Below are 20979 nucleotides of genomic sequence, written 5' to 3' on the forward strand. Positions count from 1 at the left end.
GCTTCATAATGTAGTATCTACTTAAAATTTGAGTAGTATATGACTCCCGCATGATTTATCTGTGTTGATTCATCCTTGTTTACATTAAACTAGAAGAGATTGGAGCTAAACTTGTAAGAGAGCACATTCAAGCTTTTATCTGCGATTAAAAAACAAACTCATTTGACAAAACAATGAATATGGAGCTCACGGAGGAAAATACATGTCTGTTCACCTCGCTAGGAATGTTTCAATATTCCTCTGGACCTCAAGGCATTCTGCTTCGGGTCACGAGTGGATCCCCAATAGTTCGCGCGCGGAACTGCAGGGAACTCCGGTATCCGAGCCGCTTCGTACCATCCCCCCAACACCACCACCCGGTTTCTCTTTCCCATCCCAAGCGAGAAGCATCTCTCGCAAGTCCGCCACACGCGTGGGGAAGCCAACCACACCCTTTATTCCCACCCGACTCTCTCTCTCTCCCATACCCCAAACCCATTTCTGCATCATCCCCCTCTCCACGCCTCCACTTTTGAATTTCGCCGTCCCCCCTGACTCACTCACTCACAGCCTTTCCCTTCTAATCAACGTAATCCAAGCCCCCGGAACGCTAGTTCCCCCTGGCGGCGCAACCCTGCAGTCTTGCTCGCAAAGGGGAGAAATCAGCGAATCCCCCACCCTTCCACGCCGCCGTCCAATAATCAGCGTGGCATCGGTCCTGCGGGCGACGGGCTGTGACTCATCTCTCCAGACTATAAGCTTTCTGCCTGGAACTTCCGCGTCTAGTTGTGTCTGTCGGTGCCCTTTTAATATCTCCCCGCGGGCGGATTACAGGGCATGTGACGAAAGAGCGGCGTAATGTATTCAGAACGCGGAGGAATTCGTGGATTTAGGACAGGTAGGTAGGTACTGTGCCTTTTTTACTACATCCACGACCTCGATTGTGGTGCAGTAAAAAATTCATGAGTGAAGTAAAAACATTTCGCACAAGAATTTCTAAAGATAATAGCATTATTTCCTCGACTGAGTAAACAATTACTTTTGCCATCTCTAATGCAAAGTTCGTTGGCGCATTCCAAAGCTGTGGCTTGGTGCGTTTTCGCATGTGTTTTATCGTTATTTTTCAATAAATTTGTCAGTAAATATTATTTGTCATGATTTTTTGCTTACATCATACTATCAATTGATTTATGGTGTATTCTATGTATCGCCTCCTTAAATGAATTTCAAGTGGCATAATTATAGGTTTGAAATGTAGGTGATAATACAAAAACACTTAAAATTAAATTGAGTAAGGCGTTTATAACACAACATATTTTTTAAATGAAAAAAACTTATATGTTAACTATGCAATCATTTTAACACTATAAATTTCAAAACCTGCTTTGCTCTCATCTTTGTCTCTCTAAGGCGAAAAAGCGAGCTGGAAACAGATTGGCGAAATCGGAAAAAAAGAAAAGAAATATGATCCAGAGCCACCCTTTTGTGGAGGTCAGAAATTATCTTTGCCACATTACCCGTGCCAGTTATCGCAAAACACTTTTTATAATAGCCTCATAAATATTCTCTCCCTTCGTGTCCATCTTCTATCTGGAGCTCAGGTATTCTCTTCTCTTATTATCAACAGACTTCGAACTAAACGATCACTGGCACGAAAACAACGCCAAACGGCTAGAGATAGAAATCACGATGACCGGAAAACAAGTGATAGGGAATGCCAAACACGTCTCCGCGTAGGTGGAAGTTTACACTAAAACGAAAACAAATGATCCAGTTAGCGGCGGTGTCATGTAAACATGTACGCTCCCAGAGGCTTCGGATATTAACTTTTGTGGGGTCATCCAATGCGTTCTTTGTTCTAATTTTTTTCTAACCGCGGAAACACGGGATTGAATTGGTACAGACCCTGTTAAAATTAGGGAGCGTGACACATCCCCCATGAGGGATTGTGTCCGGGGAAGAATGCTGAAGATATATCGTGAAGCAAATTCTAATTTGATTTAAAATAGACAATAATTCTATTTTTATTACGTATTAAATTTCCGAAGCCAATTCACGGTTAAGTGAATTCCTCGCCGAAAACGAAATAAAACTCCCAAGAAGCTATTGAATGTAATGTAAATTTTTGCAACTACGTACTTAACCTTTAAAAGGACCAAGGGAGAGCTAAAAATGTCCACCACGTTTGTTCTGTATTTTAAGAGTCTTTTTACCTATTTAAGACATATTAATTCGTTATATTGTCAACAATAGGTCTTTAAAGATGTATATTTGTTGATTTATTAGTACGTTTTTAATGCAATTTGATGATAGCGTAAATTGGAGGTGGACATCACATATTGGTATAAATCTCCAACGAAATCAAGTACATAATTGCGAAAACATTTAATATTCACTGAATATCTGAAATTATTTAGCATTTTTATTTTCTTTGGATTTATTTTAAAAGATAGGAAAGAAAGAGTTTTTTTTTATCGTAACAGAGAAAAATGAATAAACTTCTAGGGTATGTAGAATGAAACGCGCTGGAAGATTTATTCAAATCTTTTTTTATTCTCAGAGTTATGAACCTGGAGAAACTTTAATTCCAACAGAAAATTATAATTGTGGTCCTGAGTGTTTTTTTTTTGCCTGTTCTCGCGGTTATCATGCGTTTTATAGCGATATCCTCCTCAGTCCCGGGACGTATGACGTTATTTTTGGTCTGAATTTTATGTTTTTTCTGGATAATTAGATATAAACAAACAAAATTTGAGATTTATTTTTCTTCTGTATGATGTTATCATCTGTCAGGAAGCACTGAAAAAGTTGCAAATTTCACTTAGCCATGCGGTAAAGAATTCAATCGGCCTTCTCGTTGGCGGCGGGGTAGCCCTCGCCTGCCAAATCAAAGATCGCGGTTTCGAGTCCCACCTGGATAAGTTAATCTTATCCAGGGAATGGATGTTTGTGCACGTTTGATTGTTAAATGTAATCAAAAACCCCAATACAAAGGCCGAATAGTGCTGTTTTCGGTGGTGTAGAATGAATAAAAAATAAAAAAGTCGATATATTGTATACAGTACGCCAGGACCGAGGAGGATATAGGAACGAAAGTGTGGTAATACACCGCTTCAATGGCGTTGGTATCGCGAGGCATAACTTTACGGCTCGGGTCGTTCTTCGGATTGTGAATTAGATCTGCATAATCTTGACTCAGTGAGCAGGTTGCGGAAAGGCATATATCCGCAACTCATTGCGATCTTTCATTCGTCCTCACCGATGATTTCCTCGTCGCCGGTGTATTACCATTTTCCGTTTCCGTGGGTAGCAACTTTATTCACGAGCCATGGGGGATCGAAACTTTTGGAGAATCAATCAGAAACTTTCTCAATTTTGATAATCAGAAGCGAGCGGAACATTTTCCGGTGGAGTGAGTTGCAAAGAGGTTTCTCGCATTCAGTGAATTCATTCATATCTCCGTGATTTTGAACGGGAACTGTGATGCGTGAAGGAAGTAGGCTTAATCGTTGTAGTTTCGCCGATTTTATTCGAGTTATCGAGAATGAAACCCTTCAAAACTAATATTATTCTTTCAATGCACGGTTGCGAAGCAGTAATTTTCAGGAAATTGTCCAAGGTTTCTGAAGAATCGTTGAAGCAAAATCGAAGAAAGTTATATAAGTTAGTTATCATGTAAATATCCTTAGAGTACTTGAAAATTGGCTTTAAAGACTTTCATGGTAGCATAATGTGATCGGGATCCCTAGGCGTATTGGGATATTCAGTATGGCCTAAGATTAAAATAACCTAGTGATCGTGAATAAAATAATCTCGTTTATTAGAACTTAATTGACTAAATATCATTATCTGTTTTAAAACCAATCAGTTTTCCCATCCTCAAAGATAGTTAGGATACCCTTCGGCTTTTCACGATAAATAGATATAGAACCCTATTTTTTATCAGGCCATTGAAGACAAATAGAAGTGACAACTCTAGTTTCCCCAAAAATGTATGTAATGCAATGTCATTCCAAAATTCTTACGTACTGCCTTGAGCCTTTTTACCTATCACGGCTTCCATCTTTTTTAACGAAGCTCTCATATGTCCACCCCTCTTGTTCTTGTAATGCACATTTAAATCATAGATGATGATTTCTTTAAATTTGCACTTGACCAAAAAACGAAGTTTGACAATATAATAATATATACATCAATCTTTTGAATAAATGAGCATTTGTTACTGGGGAGTGATTGTAGGAAAAAATATCGAATACACCGCATACTCACAACAGAGGTGACAAAAATATCCAATTTTTAAAAGGAATAATTAACGACCAATCTATACACAAGTCATGTAATTCACATTAAAAAATACTTCCATACTCTGTATACATAACAAAATCTAGAAAAATTATCACAGATACGAAATATAATTTTCATGAAGTTTTATAAATCTCTTCCCAAATGGGAACATTGGTCTGTGAACGGTTACATGTTACATCTAAAAAATCTCTGAGTATAGTAGGACAGTTTTTCTTTCAGCAAGAGAGCTAAGTTGTGGATTCAGTTTTGAGAGGGAGGAAGCCTTTGATTCCCATCCTCCATGTTCCAACCCTTTCCTTGTGATATATGTCGGTCTAAGGGGAAGCAAGTTTAAAAGGGTACTGAAATCAAAACTTGGAAATCAAGGATCGGGCTGAGTTATGGGTAATAATTTCGCCTCGTAAAACTTTGATGGGACCAGTTTGATGGGGTTTGTCACAACCCTAACTTTTCCCCTCAATCCTTTCGTCGATGATTCTTCCTCCCTTTCTCACTCCCTAAACCTCACTATTCTTCTGCGGATCTAAAACCCTTAAGCGACGAAATCCCTCGGCAACAATTGATTCACCCCTTAGCAGTTTAGTCAGCGAAATGTTTGACAGGGAGTTTTCTTAGAAGCCCCTCTTGCCTCGATGAACCATCTCGCATATGACGAGTTTCGACACGATTGCATATCCCTTCTCTTGCAAGCGGCGTCGTTGATCTTTTGAGGACCTTGATATTCCTATCCTGTGCTCTTTCGTTCCCTTCCTTTAGGTAGCTCATCCTGTTCTATCGTTCCAGAAGCAAAGAAGCTTTTCAAGCATCGCATCGACGATGAATTTTTCACATTGCACTGATTTTTTGTGTTCTTTATCAAGTAAAATTCCAATTTAAGTTAGGAAAATATTGATAAAAAATATACTAAGTTTTTTATTTGCTTAACTTAAGTTTTCAAAAATACGCTACTTTGATCCTTAAGAAAAGGCTTGGAACTTATTTCACCTGGTTATGTGATCTGTTTGCTTACATTTGTAACAAAACCTCTTGCATTATTTTGTTTTCAATGGGTAGCTTTAGACTTGGGAAGTGCCTTTATAATGTTGATATTATAATTCGTTCTTGTTTTGTAATGCGGGGAGACTTGACATGCAACGTTAGGGTAAGAATGCGTCATCTAGGGTAAAGCATGTTTTGAGCCTGTTGGAATCACTTTTTCAAAACAAAATCAGCTATCTGGCAATGGTTCCTCGTGAAAATAAGTCATCAATGCGAACTTAATATTATACTTCGTAGCTAATATTTGAAGAATATGGATCTCAAGACAACCAGAAATTGTATAAGTTTTTTATGTAAAGGTTGGACCAAACATTCACAAAGTTATTTTATTTTGTCTTTGCGTAGAATTTGGTCTCTTTTCTCTTTTAGTTCGCCGATTATAATAAATATATTCTTTCCTTAATGCGCTTTCAATGTCTATCTTTTAAATTACAAAAAATAGAAGTAGATATTTTAAAATTTAGATTTTTGGCTGTAAACAAGATTTCTTGCTGCGTAATCATGTGTCTTATAGCTAAGAAAATCTACCTGTACCATTGTAAGGGAGGAATGTTTTATTGTCACCTTACATTCAACTCTTTGGGAAATTCCACTATTTTAATATATTAGTTATATATTAGTTACTAGTTACACTATGATATGGATACGCTATGCTTAAAATTTTGGATGATATCCTTGAACTCTTGCGAGTTGAAGTGAAAATAGATTCCTGTGCAACGTTTTTCAAAAAAGTGTGCGCAGTGCCAAATCGGTTATGAAAGTCCCACTGCAGGATAGACCCCGTCCATTCGGGTCGGAGAGAACAAGTTGGCAGGACGAGGATTTTTGGAATCGGATCTGAGACCGTGCGAGTGCAGCGGAAGCAGAAATGGGACAGCTAACTGAAGTAATCTCAAAAGGGAATTTTCTTCGGGAGATGCCGGAACCTTGCGGTACCCGCGTCCTTTATTGGGGGAAGAATGGGAGGCAGGCAGGCAGGACGTGTTGCTGCGCGTCGACACGGCTGGAGGTTCAAGAACGCTCCCCGTAACGTGTGTGCGATGGAGCTTGAGGATGGGAGTCTTTCGTGTCCGTCTTTCTCCCTCTCTCTCTCAGATTGGTGAATAGAGGTCCGAGCGGCCGTGGCGATTCAGTCGCCAGATGCAGCGGTAGCACGTGTGTTTGGTGCGGAAGATTCTCCCCCTACCCCATCTTCCCCTCTTCTACCGTACGTGTGGCATTAGCATCTGAATGCAAGCGCGCTCTGTTGTCGCCGACTGCGTATAGAACGCAAAAAACGTTCGAGGGTATTGGTTGGGGCACCCGGCGGTAATTTTTTTTATATGGCTACACTTAAGTGATTCGGTCTCCCCCTCACTACTCTTCCATTCTTTACCTTGCTCCCCAGTTCCATAGTCTGCAGCCCACAGAGGTAGTAGTTACTCTTGCAGTGAAGCCTAGGAGGGGAGTGAAGTCATTTTTATCAAAGTTATTATTCAGTTTCCGGGAAGGTTTTACACGAAGCCATGTACGAGTCACCCTAGCCAGTCCCACCTCCGGACTTGAAATTCTGTCTTCAATTCGCAATGACTCCTGCGAAAACTTCTACTCTTTTCCCTTTACACGGTGTTTAGCATCGCCATCCCGCTCAGGAGTCTCCACTCCTCGCCCTTCATGCTTTGCACTTCACCGATCCTCTTCCTCTGTGTCGTCTTCGCCTTCTTCTTTCTCATCAATACATCCAGGCTTTTCTTGTCTTTTTTCATCATCGTCCAAGTTTCCGCATCTTTAAGCACATGGACTGCCTCGATAAAATATTTAGTTGATCTGAGATTCGAACCGCGGACTTAGGCTTTTTTTCTAAATACAAACCGTACAGCGTTTTCTTACATTAGAGACTTATTGTATCGAACAGGAAATTTTGGCTTGCAGGTGACTGCGAGAATTTTTGTTCGGGGAATTTTGTATCCCCAAGGTTCTTCTTGTCCAATAGATAGGTATCTCCTTTCTAAGGTCTTAACGCCCCTACTAGCCACTTGTGATCCGTAAATCATGCCGCAGTTTTCGAAAACTTATGGTGACATAGCAATACTCGCCCCAGTGAGTCGTAATTTTCCTACATTTTCTCTAATTTCCTATTCTCTATGATTTGAGGAATTAAGGATTTCCATTGGCCGAGATATTGGTCCGAGAGCATAGTAAGTTACGTCACCATCTGGTGGCTATTTTTGTTTTTCTCGTCCAATATTTCAGGAGATTGTAGGTAACAATGGTCTTGGAAAGGACATTTCCCATATCTCGGGCGACATGGTTTATTCTTCCTTACTCCCATGTTTTCATATCTTTTCCCTTTGATCCTTGCGTCAATTTAACTCTCTCAGCGCTCCTCTAATGGGTTAAAAAACTGAAGATCCATATGTTTCCGATGTATCGGTACGGTTGATAATGTACAAGTAGATATTATTTTTATCGACATAATAAATATGATAACCTGTGTTAGTATTATTTAAATTTAAAATTGATTTCAAATCGATACGAAGGTATCAAAATATACATACTCCGTCTATCAAAATGCATAAATTGTTGCTCTTGCAAATCCCTCGCGTCTCACTCTATTTTGCTGTACTAATGATGTAAATTATCTTTTCTGCTGATGCGAGAACTTATGTAATTTCAATGTCAATGTTACCTTTTTTATTTTTACTATATCTTCTTGTCTGATCAAGGCCCTAAGCAAGGTAGCCCGTATTATCTGTATCTTGAAACAGAACTTTGCCGAACTCCGAATTTCGAGGATTATCCTTACCTAATGCTCAATTTTCATTTTGTACTTGTCCTTGTGATGCTTCCTTCCCTTCATCACTTTTGACGCTCTCATGTTGACTAAAAAGAAGCATCGTTGTGCTTCATGTAAGCTTTGTTATTATATTATCAATTAGAATGTTTTACTATTGTGTTTATTTCTACTTTTACTGCAGAGGAAAGCGTCATTCGCCCGATTCCTTGGCTGTTAAATCTGTATTTGTGACCTTTGTGGTCTCACCTCCGGTTTGGCGGATCTAAACATCTCCGAAGTCCGAACCTCCTATTCAGCAACTTCTTCTTCATCCTTTTTTCTGTTTGTTTTCTGGGAATTTCTAATGCTTTTTCGGACCACATTTTGCATGAGTAGATACCAGCATTCCACATAATCGCCTTGATACGGACCTTTGCTATGCACCCGATGTCACGGTTCATCCTTCATTCGGCTCCGTTTGACATTATTTTATGTGAACCCACCGCCATTACACGAGCGATCGCGCCTACATCGATTGGTCGCGCTCGAGGGAGTTCTGGGAGGGATAATAAAAAGAGACCAGGAATATGGATTTCCGTCTTGGTTCTTCATTGAATAAACAAACCGTTCAAAGGCGAGGAAATGGGCTCTCTCTCGTGCCCATTGCAGAGAGAACCGGAGAGAATCGTCGTGGAAGAAAAAATTCATGGCCAAAGAGAATCGCCGTCCCATCCTAGTATCTACAATTTTTTTTTGCGTGGCCATTTTCGGTCGGGCACCAAGGGTTGTTTCACGGTAGTTTTTTATGTTCCGAGGAGCTCAAGGACTTGATCGGAAGTGCATATAAAAGGGTATTGGCGCTCTTTGCTCAAGTATAGGTTTACATTCTAAGAACTTGCGCTTAAGATTGATAATACTTGATCAATTTTCTCCGTCTACTTTGTTTTGTCATTCCATGAGAAAACAAGATTGAGGTTGAAGTTCTACTTTTACAATATAGTACACTTCCATCTGAAATTTTTAACTAATGGAAATTTCCTTAAAATACTCTCAAATTGTCATCATTTCTTTAAAGATTAATTGACTTTAGTATAAACTACTAATAGAATGAAATAATTTCAGGAATTTACTCTTTTTTAGTCTAAAAAGGAAAGGTATTTGCAGGGATTCGAACCCGGCCGAGCCTATTCTTTTTTCATAGCGACTTCATCCTTGGTGTTTATACCAGGTGAAGTGAATCAGTTGAATGTTATTTCCCTTTTCCAGTTTTCGTTACTTTTGTACATTCACATTTCTTAAATGTCAAAAACATTATTTTTCATTCTTGTATTTTCATTTTATCGAGCATAATTTCCTTTTAGAAATTATTCTGGTATTACCACTTTGTTGTCCATAAATAATTGCGCTTGTGATGAGAATAGATTTATTCATGACCACCCTTGCATAACCCAGGATTTATTTGAGGAATATGTGGCTGTGAAATGTATAATGTTTCACCCTCATGAGTGCCCACATTACTACGATTGCCGTAGATTTTCAAAGCGAGTTTCCCAGTGCATAGGTTCTGCAAGAGCTGGAACGAGATAACGAGACGGGGAGGTTATGTGGTAACGGTTTTGCTGTGTTTGGGGGATGCTGAGGCTGGACACGCGGAAGTCCAACCGGAAGGAATAAGATTTTTGTAAAATACAAAGCGGAACGAAGACCTTATTTCATAGCTTCACATTTTTTAAAACTGACTAAAAACATTCATGTTTCATTATTGAATTTTCATTTCATCCAGTATAATTTTCTTTTATTAATAATTCTATTGTTACCAATTTGCTATCCATAAAAATTGCGCTTGTGATGAGAACGGATTTATTCACTGCTACCGTGGTATACCCAGTGGATTTGTTTGAGGAAAATGGGGATTTTGAATGTAAAATACGTTGCCCTCTAATAGTGCTTAGATTGCTAATATTGCCGTAGATTTTCACCGCGAGTTTCCCAGTGGATAGAGCCAAAGCCGGAACGAGATAACGAGACGGGGAGGTTGTGTGGTAGCGGTTGAGCTGTGTTCGGGGGATGCTGAGGCCGGACACGTGGTGATAGGAGGTGGATGGGGTGGGGAATACGAGGTAACAGCAAAAACGCTTAGGAGCAAAAAAAATGAATTTGCTCGGAGGAAGCCGTGTGCTGGTAGATTGGGGGGGACAGGAAGGAACTGTGCGAGCGAGAGGGATGTTTGGAGTGGCGTTCCGCTGGGGAGCTTCGCTTTGTAAGAGGACAAGGGAGGCGTAGACGGGATTAGCAATTAGTATTGGGGCTTTATTGAATGGGGGAGTGGGGATTAGGGGTGGTTGATGGAGATTGTGGGGTGGGGCCCGCGTGTTGCGGATGGAAATGATGACTCCGAGTTCGCCAAGCACTACTCTTCGGCGAAACATCCCTCCCGGTCGGCCGAGGAATGGCATCCGCCATGTCCAGGCAATACGAACGGTTCGTGTTTTTTCCTCGATGGACGGTGGTTTTGCGAGGCCAAGTGCCTCTATATCTGCCTATCTAGCGGCGTATTTTCTCGTCGAGAGGCTCTAGTGTCAACGGATAACTTTCTGATGAGAGCACTTCACTCTTTCACGTTCGAGAGTTTGACAATTGATGAGTATGCTTTCACTCTTCCTCCATTGCATAATATTCTTCGGCTGAAATTGGATAACATCTCTTTAAGTATTCATTTAGATTTTTTAGCTACCGAGGAGTCATGGTGGCTGGCATGGATGGATGGCAATAAGATAAAAGTGCGTAGCTTAAAAAAACACTCTTAGATTTTTAAAGGCCTAAAATATTATTTAATCAATCACCTCAGGCTTTACATGTGAAAATTCCATAAAATTAAGTCTGTCTGAAACTAAGAAATTGGTTTAAGATCAAGTTACTTTTTACAATGGAATATTAAGTAGAAAACTTCTTGTTGAAAATAATTTAATGTCATATTTTTAGTTCCATTACTACTCTTGTTAACTTACGGATCTGATGTTCGTTACCTTGACGTCACGTATGAAGTTTCATTCAAATAATTGAAAAGGGTAAAAAATATGGCTTATTTAAAATATCGTTTTAAAAATCTTAAGCCTTTCATTTTTCATTGATTGGTATGAAAAACAAGCAAAATAGGTATAATATTCCATAGAGAAAGCAATATTTTTCTTCGGATCGAAAGTTTTGACTAAATATAGGCATGTAAGTTAGTATTCACCCTTCAATTTTATCACTTATGGTTTAATCATGGAGTAGCTCATTTCAAAGCGTTGAACCGAGTTTTTATCTCTGATGTTGTTTTTCTTTCCCTCTTGTAGATTCGTTCGTTCGTTCAATTTCTTTTTTAACGCTGAATAAAATGTATACATTAAATAACATTATTTTTTTTTCGAATTCAAGGTGACCTATTGGTTGCAAGGATTGGTTGCAAGCTACTAACCAGAAGGTTCACGGATTCTCGTTAAAAATCCTTGTTAACCCTACCTGGTTACCTCCAAAAATACCTTGATATGTGATTTTCAGAACCTCTTGAATAGGCACTCGAAAGTTAACTTGGGAAACTGATTAACATGTCCTCATGTCCATGACCTTGCTTAATCACAATTTCCTCTGATCTGCACTCCTATTTTTCCTTGGAATTTCTTGATACTAATTAAAAGTACCATGGCAAACTGCAGTCGTATAGAGTCCAAATAATGAAATCACTGTTTGATCGTGAACAATAGAGCGTAAGGAAAATTCCTGCCGTTCTTGATATTGTATTCCGTGTTATTATAATAGTGCGAAATAATACATTTTACAAAGGATCGTTATACTTCGGTATGAGTTGGTATTTTTTGTTCTCATACGCGGCTTATAAAAACGAATTCTCGTTTTATATCCGATTTTCATTAACTGCATCTAATTAGTCTTGGCCTTCCTTGCCATGTTGTGTCTAGTAGTAGATGTACTCTATCTAAACCGTCTCCGCGCCATTGTTCATCTACGCCTCCACGGGTTCTCACGGGCTTTTGTGGGTAAATAAAGGGAGTCATTATGGCCCGAGCACTCGAGCGTAAGCCTCAAATGTAAGCAGACATCGCAAACTCAGTGGGTACGTTGCATCGTCAGAACTCGATGAAAATCCGAGAATATTAACCCACCTCATCCTTTCTGTTTACCCTATGTCGAGGAAATATTTTTTTATCCTCCTCCAGGTAGGTGGTACCTAGAGCTCCCTGCGTTTCACGTGCATGCCTTTGCAGCCGAAGTCTGGTGCTGGTCGTGCAGTTCTTCTTACTCGAAGGCATGAGGTGGTGCGAGAAAGGAGACTGTGGACTGAGGCAGGGAGACGGTAAATTAAAAATCGTTCTCTTGTCATCCTCGGCGGGGATGACGCGAAAGTGAATAGGAAATACAAGCAGGAGTATCTACTAAGCTAGAAGACTCGAAATAAGGGTTGGTTCAGCTGTTGCCTCGATGTATCGGCGATACGTTGTCAGCATTTGAAGCCCCGTCTACATCAATTCAACTTCTGCATCTACATTCTACCCCACAAGATGCCTAAAATGGCGTGTGGCAGGGGGTGTTAGGACACCACCCGTTTGCATATAAAAAGAAAATACCCGAAGAAAATCACGACTAGAATTTATTTAAGTCCTTCATGGTTAGGGGGATACATAAATTCCCATAACTATATTCATCTACATCTACATAATACCCCGCAAGCCGCCTAAAAGGCGTGTGGCAGGGGATGTTAGGACACCAGCCGTTTACAGCTATTAAAAAAAAAAGAAAGAAGAGCCTTAACGAGGTTGGGACAATTGGGCGTTTATTAAAGTCCTTTATTGTTCGGGGGAAAAACGAAATCCCATATCTATCCGTTCGGCAAAAGATCTCTCTTAATTTATCGCTTCTGTCGGACCTGGAAATATAGTGTGGCTCTAAGATTATGTTCTCCGTGTCGCTCTTAAAGATATCCATTCTTAATTGTTCAAGCAATCTAAGCCTAGCGCGCAGCCTCCGAGTCTCCAACGGCTCCCAGCCTAATTCGCTTAACATCTGGGTAACACTGTCTGTACGCCCGTAGCGATTTTTGACGAAGCGCGCAGCATTCCTTTGTATCTTATTCAGTTCGCGGATTAAGTCTTTCTGCACTGGATCCCATACGCTCGCTGCATATTCAAGGTGCGGTCGGACGAGAGCGAAATAGCACCTTTCTTTTACTTTCTCATCCGAAAATCTTCCCACAATACGCTTGACGAATCCTAATTTCTTCAGGGCTATGCCGCAAGGTCGCTTCTGTCGGGCCTGGAAATATAGCGGGGCTCTTAAATGATATTCTCCGTGTCACTCTTAAAGATATCTTAGCCATTGTTCAAGTAGTCTAAACCTCAACAAGTAGCTGTTCTTCTCAAGTTTTCTGCTCCATAGTCACTCCAAGTTAATCCAATCTCAGATGTTATTAATAGGCCTTTTTTCACATACTTATTTCTCTGGTCTAAATCTTGACTCTCTCTCTTGTCTCTATTCGATGAGTGGAAACGTCACAAGTTCCTTTTACTTTTCAGATTTTTAAGTTGAGAATTTTGTGACTAAATATTATTCTTTCTTTCAGGTCCTAATCTGCAAAAGAAACTCATCTGGAGATAATCGGCTTCACCCTCTCTGCGCTTACTGCTCTGACGAGTGAAAGGAGTTTCCAGCAAAGGTATTTATAATTTTTAGATGTTACTTTCATTCCATCCACTGGCATCAGACCAATTGTAACAGTATCATAAATACGAAATGGGCATATAATTTGAAATTCGTATAAAGGTTAATTTTTAAGGCTAAAATACTATATTTTTTATGCGTGTAAATTTATCTTATATAAGTGCCTATGTTATCAGTATCACTAAAAGTTCAAACTCTCAGTTCCGTTTATAAAATGTTTGTGGGGCGATATATAGTTTATCTTACTTGAATAGATTTAAAAATCAATTATCGACAGTTGAGGTCACGACTTCACCCATCCTGTAATGATTGGGTTAGCAGTGGTCAGTTGACAATTTTTTAAATCGATTTTTATGCCTAAGCTGTTAGAGAGTTGAAATAGAAATTGTTTTTCACGACAGCATAAATATATGTGACAGCAATAACTTAAATTTAAATATAACAAAAATTATGATCGCATGTGTGTTATTAGTATAGTGTAATAGCAAATTTCTTATTCTGTTAATATAAGATAACGTGTTTGACTTGAAGTAATTGGTGAGTGTATATTCGCTTAAGGAATAGAGACAGTAAGCCAATATTCAGACTAGGGAAATAAATATCTGAAATAAAGCCCTTTTTATAGCAGATGAGATTGGTTAAAATTAGATTGACAATGGAGAAGAAAACTTTAGAAGAATGAAACTTAAAATTTATTAAGTTTTTAATCTTTAACGGCTATTTTAAAGGTGACAAATAAATTTGTTAGAATTGATGCATGGTATACATTTAAAAATTCGGATTTGATCATATTACATCTATGAGTATTGATATTGGGAATACGAGTCATGGGAGATGATGAGATAAATGAGGCGGATGAGATACATATGGGGGAAAGATTGTGAAATGACTGTGAAATAGATATTTTGGCCAAAACATGGCCATATGTGCTCATTCTTTAATCTTTTGCAAGATCGCATTTGACGGACGTAGGACCATTTTTACGACTATTCCAGATTTTTACGACTCGTCTGCGTCGGTCTTGTAAGTGACCCAGCTGCACCCGACATATGTCGCGCGTCTTCCAAGCAATTAAACCTGACAGTGTAAGCCGTCAAATGTGCCATATGGTTCGCCCTTAAAAAGACGTTCAAACTTTCAGAAATGGGAATTCACCTATTAAATAGACTGCCTTTGGCGACTTCTATTTTTAAAATAAGTGAAACAGTCAAATTAGAAAGCTTTTTGGCTCTTTTAGTGAGGATTGATTTTTTCATGCTTTTCTTAGATAAGTCTCTGTACCTCTGTCTTTAGAGTAAAAGTCGTAAATTTCAATCGTAGCATATCGCGCAATAATAATTTATTAGTATTTTGTATTACAACCACCTCATTATACAATCCAATTTTTCACTATCACAAGTATCACATCGCATAGGTGCACTGCAAAGCTATTAAACCCACGGCAAAGGCCCGTTGCCAATCAATTGATGAATGTTAAAACTTGCCGATAACCCAAGCAACGCCGCTACAACGTGGAATGGAATAATAGCCAATACTAACGTAACAAGTGCTCTTAAATCTCTGAGTATGCGTTTCTGAATGAGTTATAAATGGTTAGAGTAGTATTCACAGAGTTAGTGCTCTTTCCCGATGCCGAGTGCAAATTGGCCCCTGTTCTACTTGGGTTCGAAAAGTTTTTTTCAGCGCCTGATTTATTGGTGTAACCCACAAACTTCCGTACCCGACTCATGATTTTTACGTACGATAGCCTGATCTCCTGTGCTTGCTCCAAGAAATCACGCCTTTGCAGTTTACTGCTACTTATACCTCATGGTGGACAGAGGTAGAGAAACTTTCTGAGAGTGCACATCCATTGTTCTTGTGGCAGGTTTTTGTATGTCCCGTGATGTAACAACTCTCTTAAAAGTAGCCAAGTAGCAATCGGAGGCAATGACTTAGGTACTCCTTTGTCGATGAAAACTTTAAAGGCCATTATTCAAAGAGTGCTACTGAAAAATGTTGATTAATGTGAGAATTTTATGAGAACCTCCGAAAAGATATTCCTCAACCCAGTATCAATTCTATCACCTTCTAAAACATATCGTCTTAAAGATTGATATTTTTCAGGTATTCCTTTAAATTTATGGGTGAACCTCCACTCAAGAGACTTACATTTGGATACTATATAAGAGAAGCTGAAGTCCTGAAAGAATTTGCAAATTTAATACTATGCAATAAACTTTTCTAGCTTGTAATAAGCTGTGATGGGACGATTTCAATGGGTTTGACTTTGGTTTATGTACTTTGAAGGAATAAAGCTATCAACAGCTGTACAGCTTCGTATTCAAATTTACCTCCCTAAGACGAAAGATCACAATTAAATCACTCAATTTTGCTGGGAATTGAGGAAAATCGGTGACTGAATCCATTTCACTCGGCAAGTGCCATATAAAATTAATAAGATTTATCTTGTGAGACATAGTGGAATCATCAAACATGAAATATCCCACCATACATATTTCACTTTGTGAGAAGAAGCAAAGTATTTGGACGTATTTCATCATCGAGGTGACTATTTCTTCGTCATTGACATTTATATAATTACGTCGAAAAGCCTAGTGTCGTTAACGAAGTTTTATTGAAGTCCGTGAATCATCTTTCTCTCACAATATAATGCCATTTCGTGAATTTTACCATTTACCTTCGTTTGCGTTCTAAGTTGTCTTGACATTTTCCCAGAGCACCAATTTTTTAATTTCCCGAAGCAATCCCCATCCCCAGTTGATGAATAATCCTCTTTCCAAATAAATTCGTTTCTCCCTCCCCGTTTCCATTGTACACTTCCTGTCTCCTCCCATCAGCCCTCATTTGCTTCCCAACCCTTTTTCTGAGGGGCTAAGCGCCATTCATCCCGGCTGTCCTCTCTCCCCAGGTGAAAGGGCACGGGCCATCTCCCAATCTACCCCCTCTCCTTTTCTCTCCCGCATGGACCCAGATGGGTTACTCCTTGGCTTCACCGAAAGTTTTGTATACTCGATCAACTTTAAGGAGGTATTTTTACTGTACGTTGCCTTGATGAAGTTGCGGTCGTGAAGGAAATAAGTACCTCAATACACGATAGCAAACATTTCCAATTATTGATATGCTCCGATGGGACGATTTCAATCCGTTTGATATTGCTTTACTTTGAAAGAATAACGCTATCACAGCTGTACAGCTCTTCATTCCAATAATTTCCCTCCCTAACACGAAAAAGGACATTTAAATCACTTAATTTGATATTACAATTCATTAGAAAAGAGGACTATTCATCAACTCGGATTGCTTTGGGAAATTAAAAAGTGGTGCAATGAGAAAATGTGATCCAACCTTGTAACGTAAACGCGTTTTCTCTTGCAAATACGAGATCATCATCTTCTCAAAATTTTAAAATGAAAGCCTGAATAAGGTTCATCTGTAAGCAGCGATATTTTCTTACGCTGCATGGAGTACGAAATAGTGACTGCTGGAAGTCTTTTAGGAAGATGTCGTGATATTCCCAGGTTATTTTTTCCTTGAACTAGCTATTTTAAATGGCAAGACTGTGCCAAACAATATTGCAAACAAGCATTTCAAAACAACGTCTTAAGTGAATTTCTATCCATGAATTCTTCCCACTTCATTGCAAAATGGAGTGAAGTCGTGCGGATTCGAATGGAGTCACCACAGTTCTACGTCGCTGTGTTCTTCTCGAATGCATTCGACCATTCCACTGAAAACTGTTTTCACGGTGTACAAGTGGCATGAATCTAGTGCTGAATGACCTTATGGGGGGTGGAGGACGTCCACTTAAGCAGTACTGTTTTAGCAGCTCTATTTCCATGCGCAATTACAGCAATAAAAGAGGTTATGCTACAGTTTCATTTCCCCAAGGATGATCACACCTTCTGGGCGAAATATTTCCGTCACCCTCCTTCAAGAAGGAAGGAAATAAAAAGTACGGCTGATTTCGCGCAGTTAACCTCGCGGCCGAGTGGTACTTCCTACATCTCCGTGAAAGACTCGAGAACCTCAGCACTTGAATGGAAGAATCCTGGAGATACAGGTCTGGAGACAGATTCCCTCCTCAGTGGTAGGATTTTACTCGCGAAAGCGAGGGACTCTGCATCCGACACGTCACCTCCCCAGTCATCACCATGGCATAGCCTAAAACCTTTTCAGGCGCGGACGAACTCCACGGCTCGCAGTGGCTGGAGGAGTATTAAAAAAAAATTATGAACATCTATTTCCGCCAGGCTCTCTCCACATCGGGCCCAGCCAGCCGGCCAGTCGCACTCGGAATACAAACCTTTTTCCTACGCCCCATCTTTCTCCATATTTCCTCCTCTCATTTTCACGTCTGATTTGAGCGAGTTATGAACAGCGGGGTTTTCTCTCTGCGGGGCGCGTCGCTTCGGACGGAAGTTCACCTCGTTCTAAGAGGCATTTTCGTGGCTCGGTGGAGCGAAGCTGAGCGGGGGAAGGAGGCTGGACCCCCGGGAACGACAGGGGAGGGATTTTTTTCTTTCGAGGACTTATTGAGGAGGAGTGTGGAGATTTCACGCGAGGGCGGCTGGACGCAGGAGGAGGAGACTGGGGCTCTCCCGGGGGTGGTCATGAGGACGGGATGCGGAGTAGGGTTGGCGTGTGTTTCCGTGTGGGGTCGGTGGAGGGGAGTCACCGAGTCGCTACAGGTATTATATTTATTTATCGACAGATTTATTTATTTATTCCCATATCACCGAAAACGGCTCACATTGACCATTTACGTCGGGGTTTTCATCTAGATAGAACTTTTGCAAGAATTGCCATGAGAAAAAGTTCCCCTGGACCAGGAATCGAACCACAGACCTTTGGCTTGCCGAGATAACATTTGCACGTACACGAGCGCGAGCAAACACTCCTTGTGGATGGGCAACCTACCCAGACGGGACTCGAACCCGCGACCTCTTGTTTGGCAGGCGAGGACCCTACCCCGTCGCCACCGTGTCTTGCTCTTTTTTATTAGATATTCCCGATTTTCTTGAAGATCGCATATATCATCGCTGGTTTAATTAAATGAAACTATCACTGAGGTAGTTATTGCTCAAAAACTGTCTTACCGTTTCCATGTGTGGAAAAATATCATCAAACTATGATCGATCAAAAACAACGTCGATAAGATGGCACCGTTATAGATTATTTGATAAATCTGAGCTTAAGTTAGTCGTTTTTTGGACGTCGAGGATTTTATTATGACTCTCAATATCAATAGATGCCTCTATTTGTGGTGCTTTATATTGTGGTCGAAGCATGAATGTGTAACTTTCGCTATGGGATGCGTACATACTTCTTTAGTATAGAAATATTATGGTGACTAGATTTCGAATGTCATGAACATTTTAATCGATATAATATTGATTAACAACGACGCTAAATTTTCTGCCGATTGTGAATATTACCCCAAAACAATCGCGATTGATTCTCTATTCTATTCTTCAATGACCATCATCGTCATCGAGGTATTGATGACCAAAGACGCCTACCTATCGAAAAACCCCAGGTCAAGACACGTGCTTGCTCTGCCTATTCCGCTCGTCATGCTTTCCAGTAATAAGCCACCAGACCGTGGTAGTGTGCGCGGCACGTCCTGGGCGGAGTGGCTGGCATAAGAGGCAGATGGTCGGGCGCTGGGTACACAATAGGGGTTTGGCCCGCTTTCGGAGGCTGGAGGGAAAGAAGTTGGTTGGTGTGGGGCGAAGGTGAGGGAAGGCTGGGGGTGAAAATGGGGAGAGGGACGATCATGCCTTATTCGCACGACCTGTTTACACAAACGTTGTATGCAGCCTATGTGTATTTACTTATATATAATATCCAGAGTGTTATTTTTAACATAAGAGCACTCATTGGATTCAACTCTTGATTGGTATGCGTGCACTAACCAGTAAAATTTTACTCACTCATTCAGTGAATCAATCCGATGGTTGGTTTCGATCTGTGAAGGTATTGCTAATTCCGGAATAATCTACGGGTTATATACATAAAGGATAAAATTCGCCATAAAAATCATTAGGCTTAGGCGGGACTCGAACCCGAATCACTTGGTTGCCGGTCAGGTATGTTGTTAGTTTCACCAGGTGGTGTGGCTGATTGCATGCTTGAAATAAGTGGTAGCTTACCTTACCGGTAATCGGGAGACCTGGAATCGTATCCCGGCTCAGCAAAATTATTTTTTTCGTTGAGAATTCATCCTTGGTTTGTATAACTTATCCTCCATGCCCGTGACTGGGCACAAAGTTACTTGTTTTATGCCGTGCTTTTGAAATACATGGTTGTTTTAAATTCATACTTTTAGGATAGTGAGGCCCGTTCTTTTCCTTAGGTCACCTCTCACGGAATATTAGTTTGGCGGGATCCGGAAGATTCATTCGGTATCCTTCAATTAGCATCCAAGCGTTCTTCTCAGCTTAACTAAGCGCCCTGAAAAAATAAATTAATTTATCCGGGGAACTCAGCTCTGAAGATCGCTTTCGGGTTTTTCTGATCCATGTAACCATCTAGTAAATTCAACTAAATGCAACTCTTAATAGTCATAAATATCACATTATTTTCTATTTTTCTTCCTTCCTGTGGTACTTATGTCCTTAGTTTTTGAAGATTATTCTAAACTTCATTGCAATATCGTTTCTTAGTTATGATTAGATCATAATAGAATTTTCTCCGTTGTAGATAATATTATGACGAAGTTTATTTATGTAGTAAAAATCTCTGTTATTTAAGCATAATATTTACACTAGTACCCCCTCAGCATTACACGATAATTGTACTCATCCTTATTATTAGGGGTTGTAAGTATTGATCCCAAATTAGAAAGCTGTTTGCAAGCGGAGAGTTGTAGTAGAAGTATGTACCAATTAGAATATCGTATGTGGAACATAAATGCATCAATGCCTTTTTACGTCGAGTTACACGCTCAAGTTTCGTTCTCAACAACTCAGATTGGCGTACCTCGGATGACTCTAAATTGTAGGGGTTGAGAATGGTGCTTTCCTGATGGAGACGAATTGAAAGGGAGTAAACCTATATGGTGCGGTCATTACTTGAGGAAAGCTCAATTTTCTCTCAAATTCCATTAATAATCAGGGGTAATGGCCACCTAAAAGCGAAATAGTTGTAAACAGTATTGAAAATCTTCGAAAAATGATTCGAAA

General features: G+C 40.0%; 1 protein-coding gene across 1 annotated transcript in view; it reads left to right on the forward strand.

The window, feature by feature from the left end:
- Positions 1–20979, forward strand: part of LOC124155759 (insulin-like growth factor-binding protein complex acid labile subunit) — a 464134-nt gene that overhangs the window by 340211 nt on the left and 102944 nt on the right. The window contains exon 2 of the mRNA XM_046529845.1: positions 13695–13787. The gene's annotated coding sequence lies outside the window, so the exon portion shown is untranslated. The remainder of the gene's footprint in view (positions 1–13694; positions 13788–20979) is intronic.

The sequence above is a fragment of the Ischnura elegans genome, chromosome 3, assembly GCF_921293095.1.
Source record: "Ischnura elegans chromosome 3, ioIscEleg1.1, whole genome shotgun sequence".
Lineage (NCBI taxonomy): Eukaryota > Metazoa > Arthropoda > Insecta > Odonata > Coenagrionidae > Ischnura > Ischnura elegans.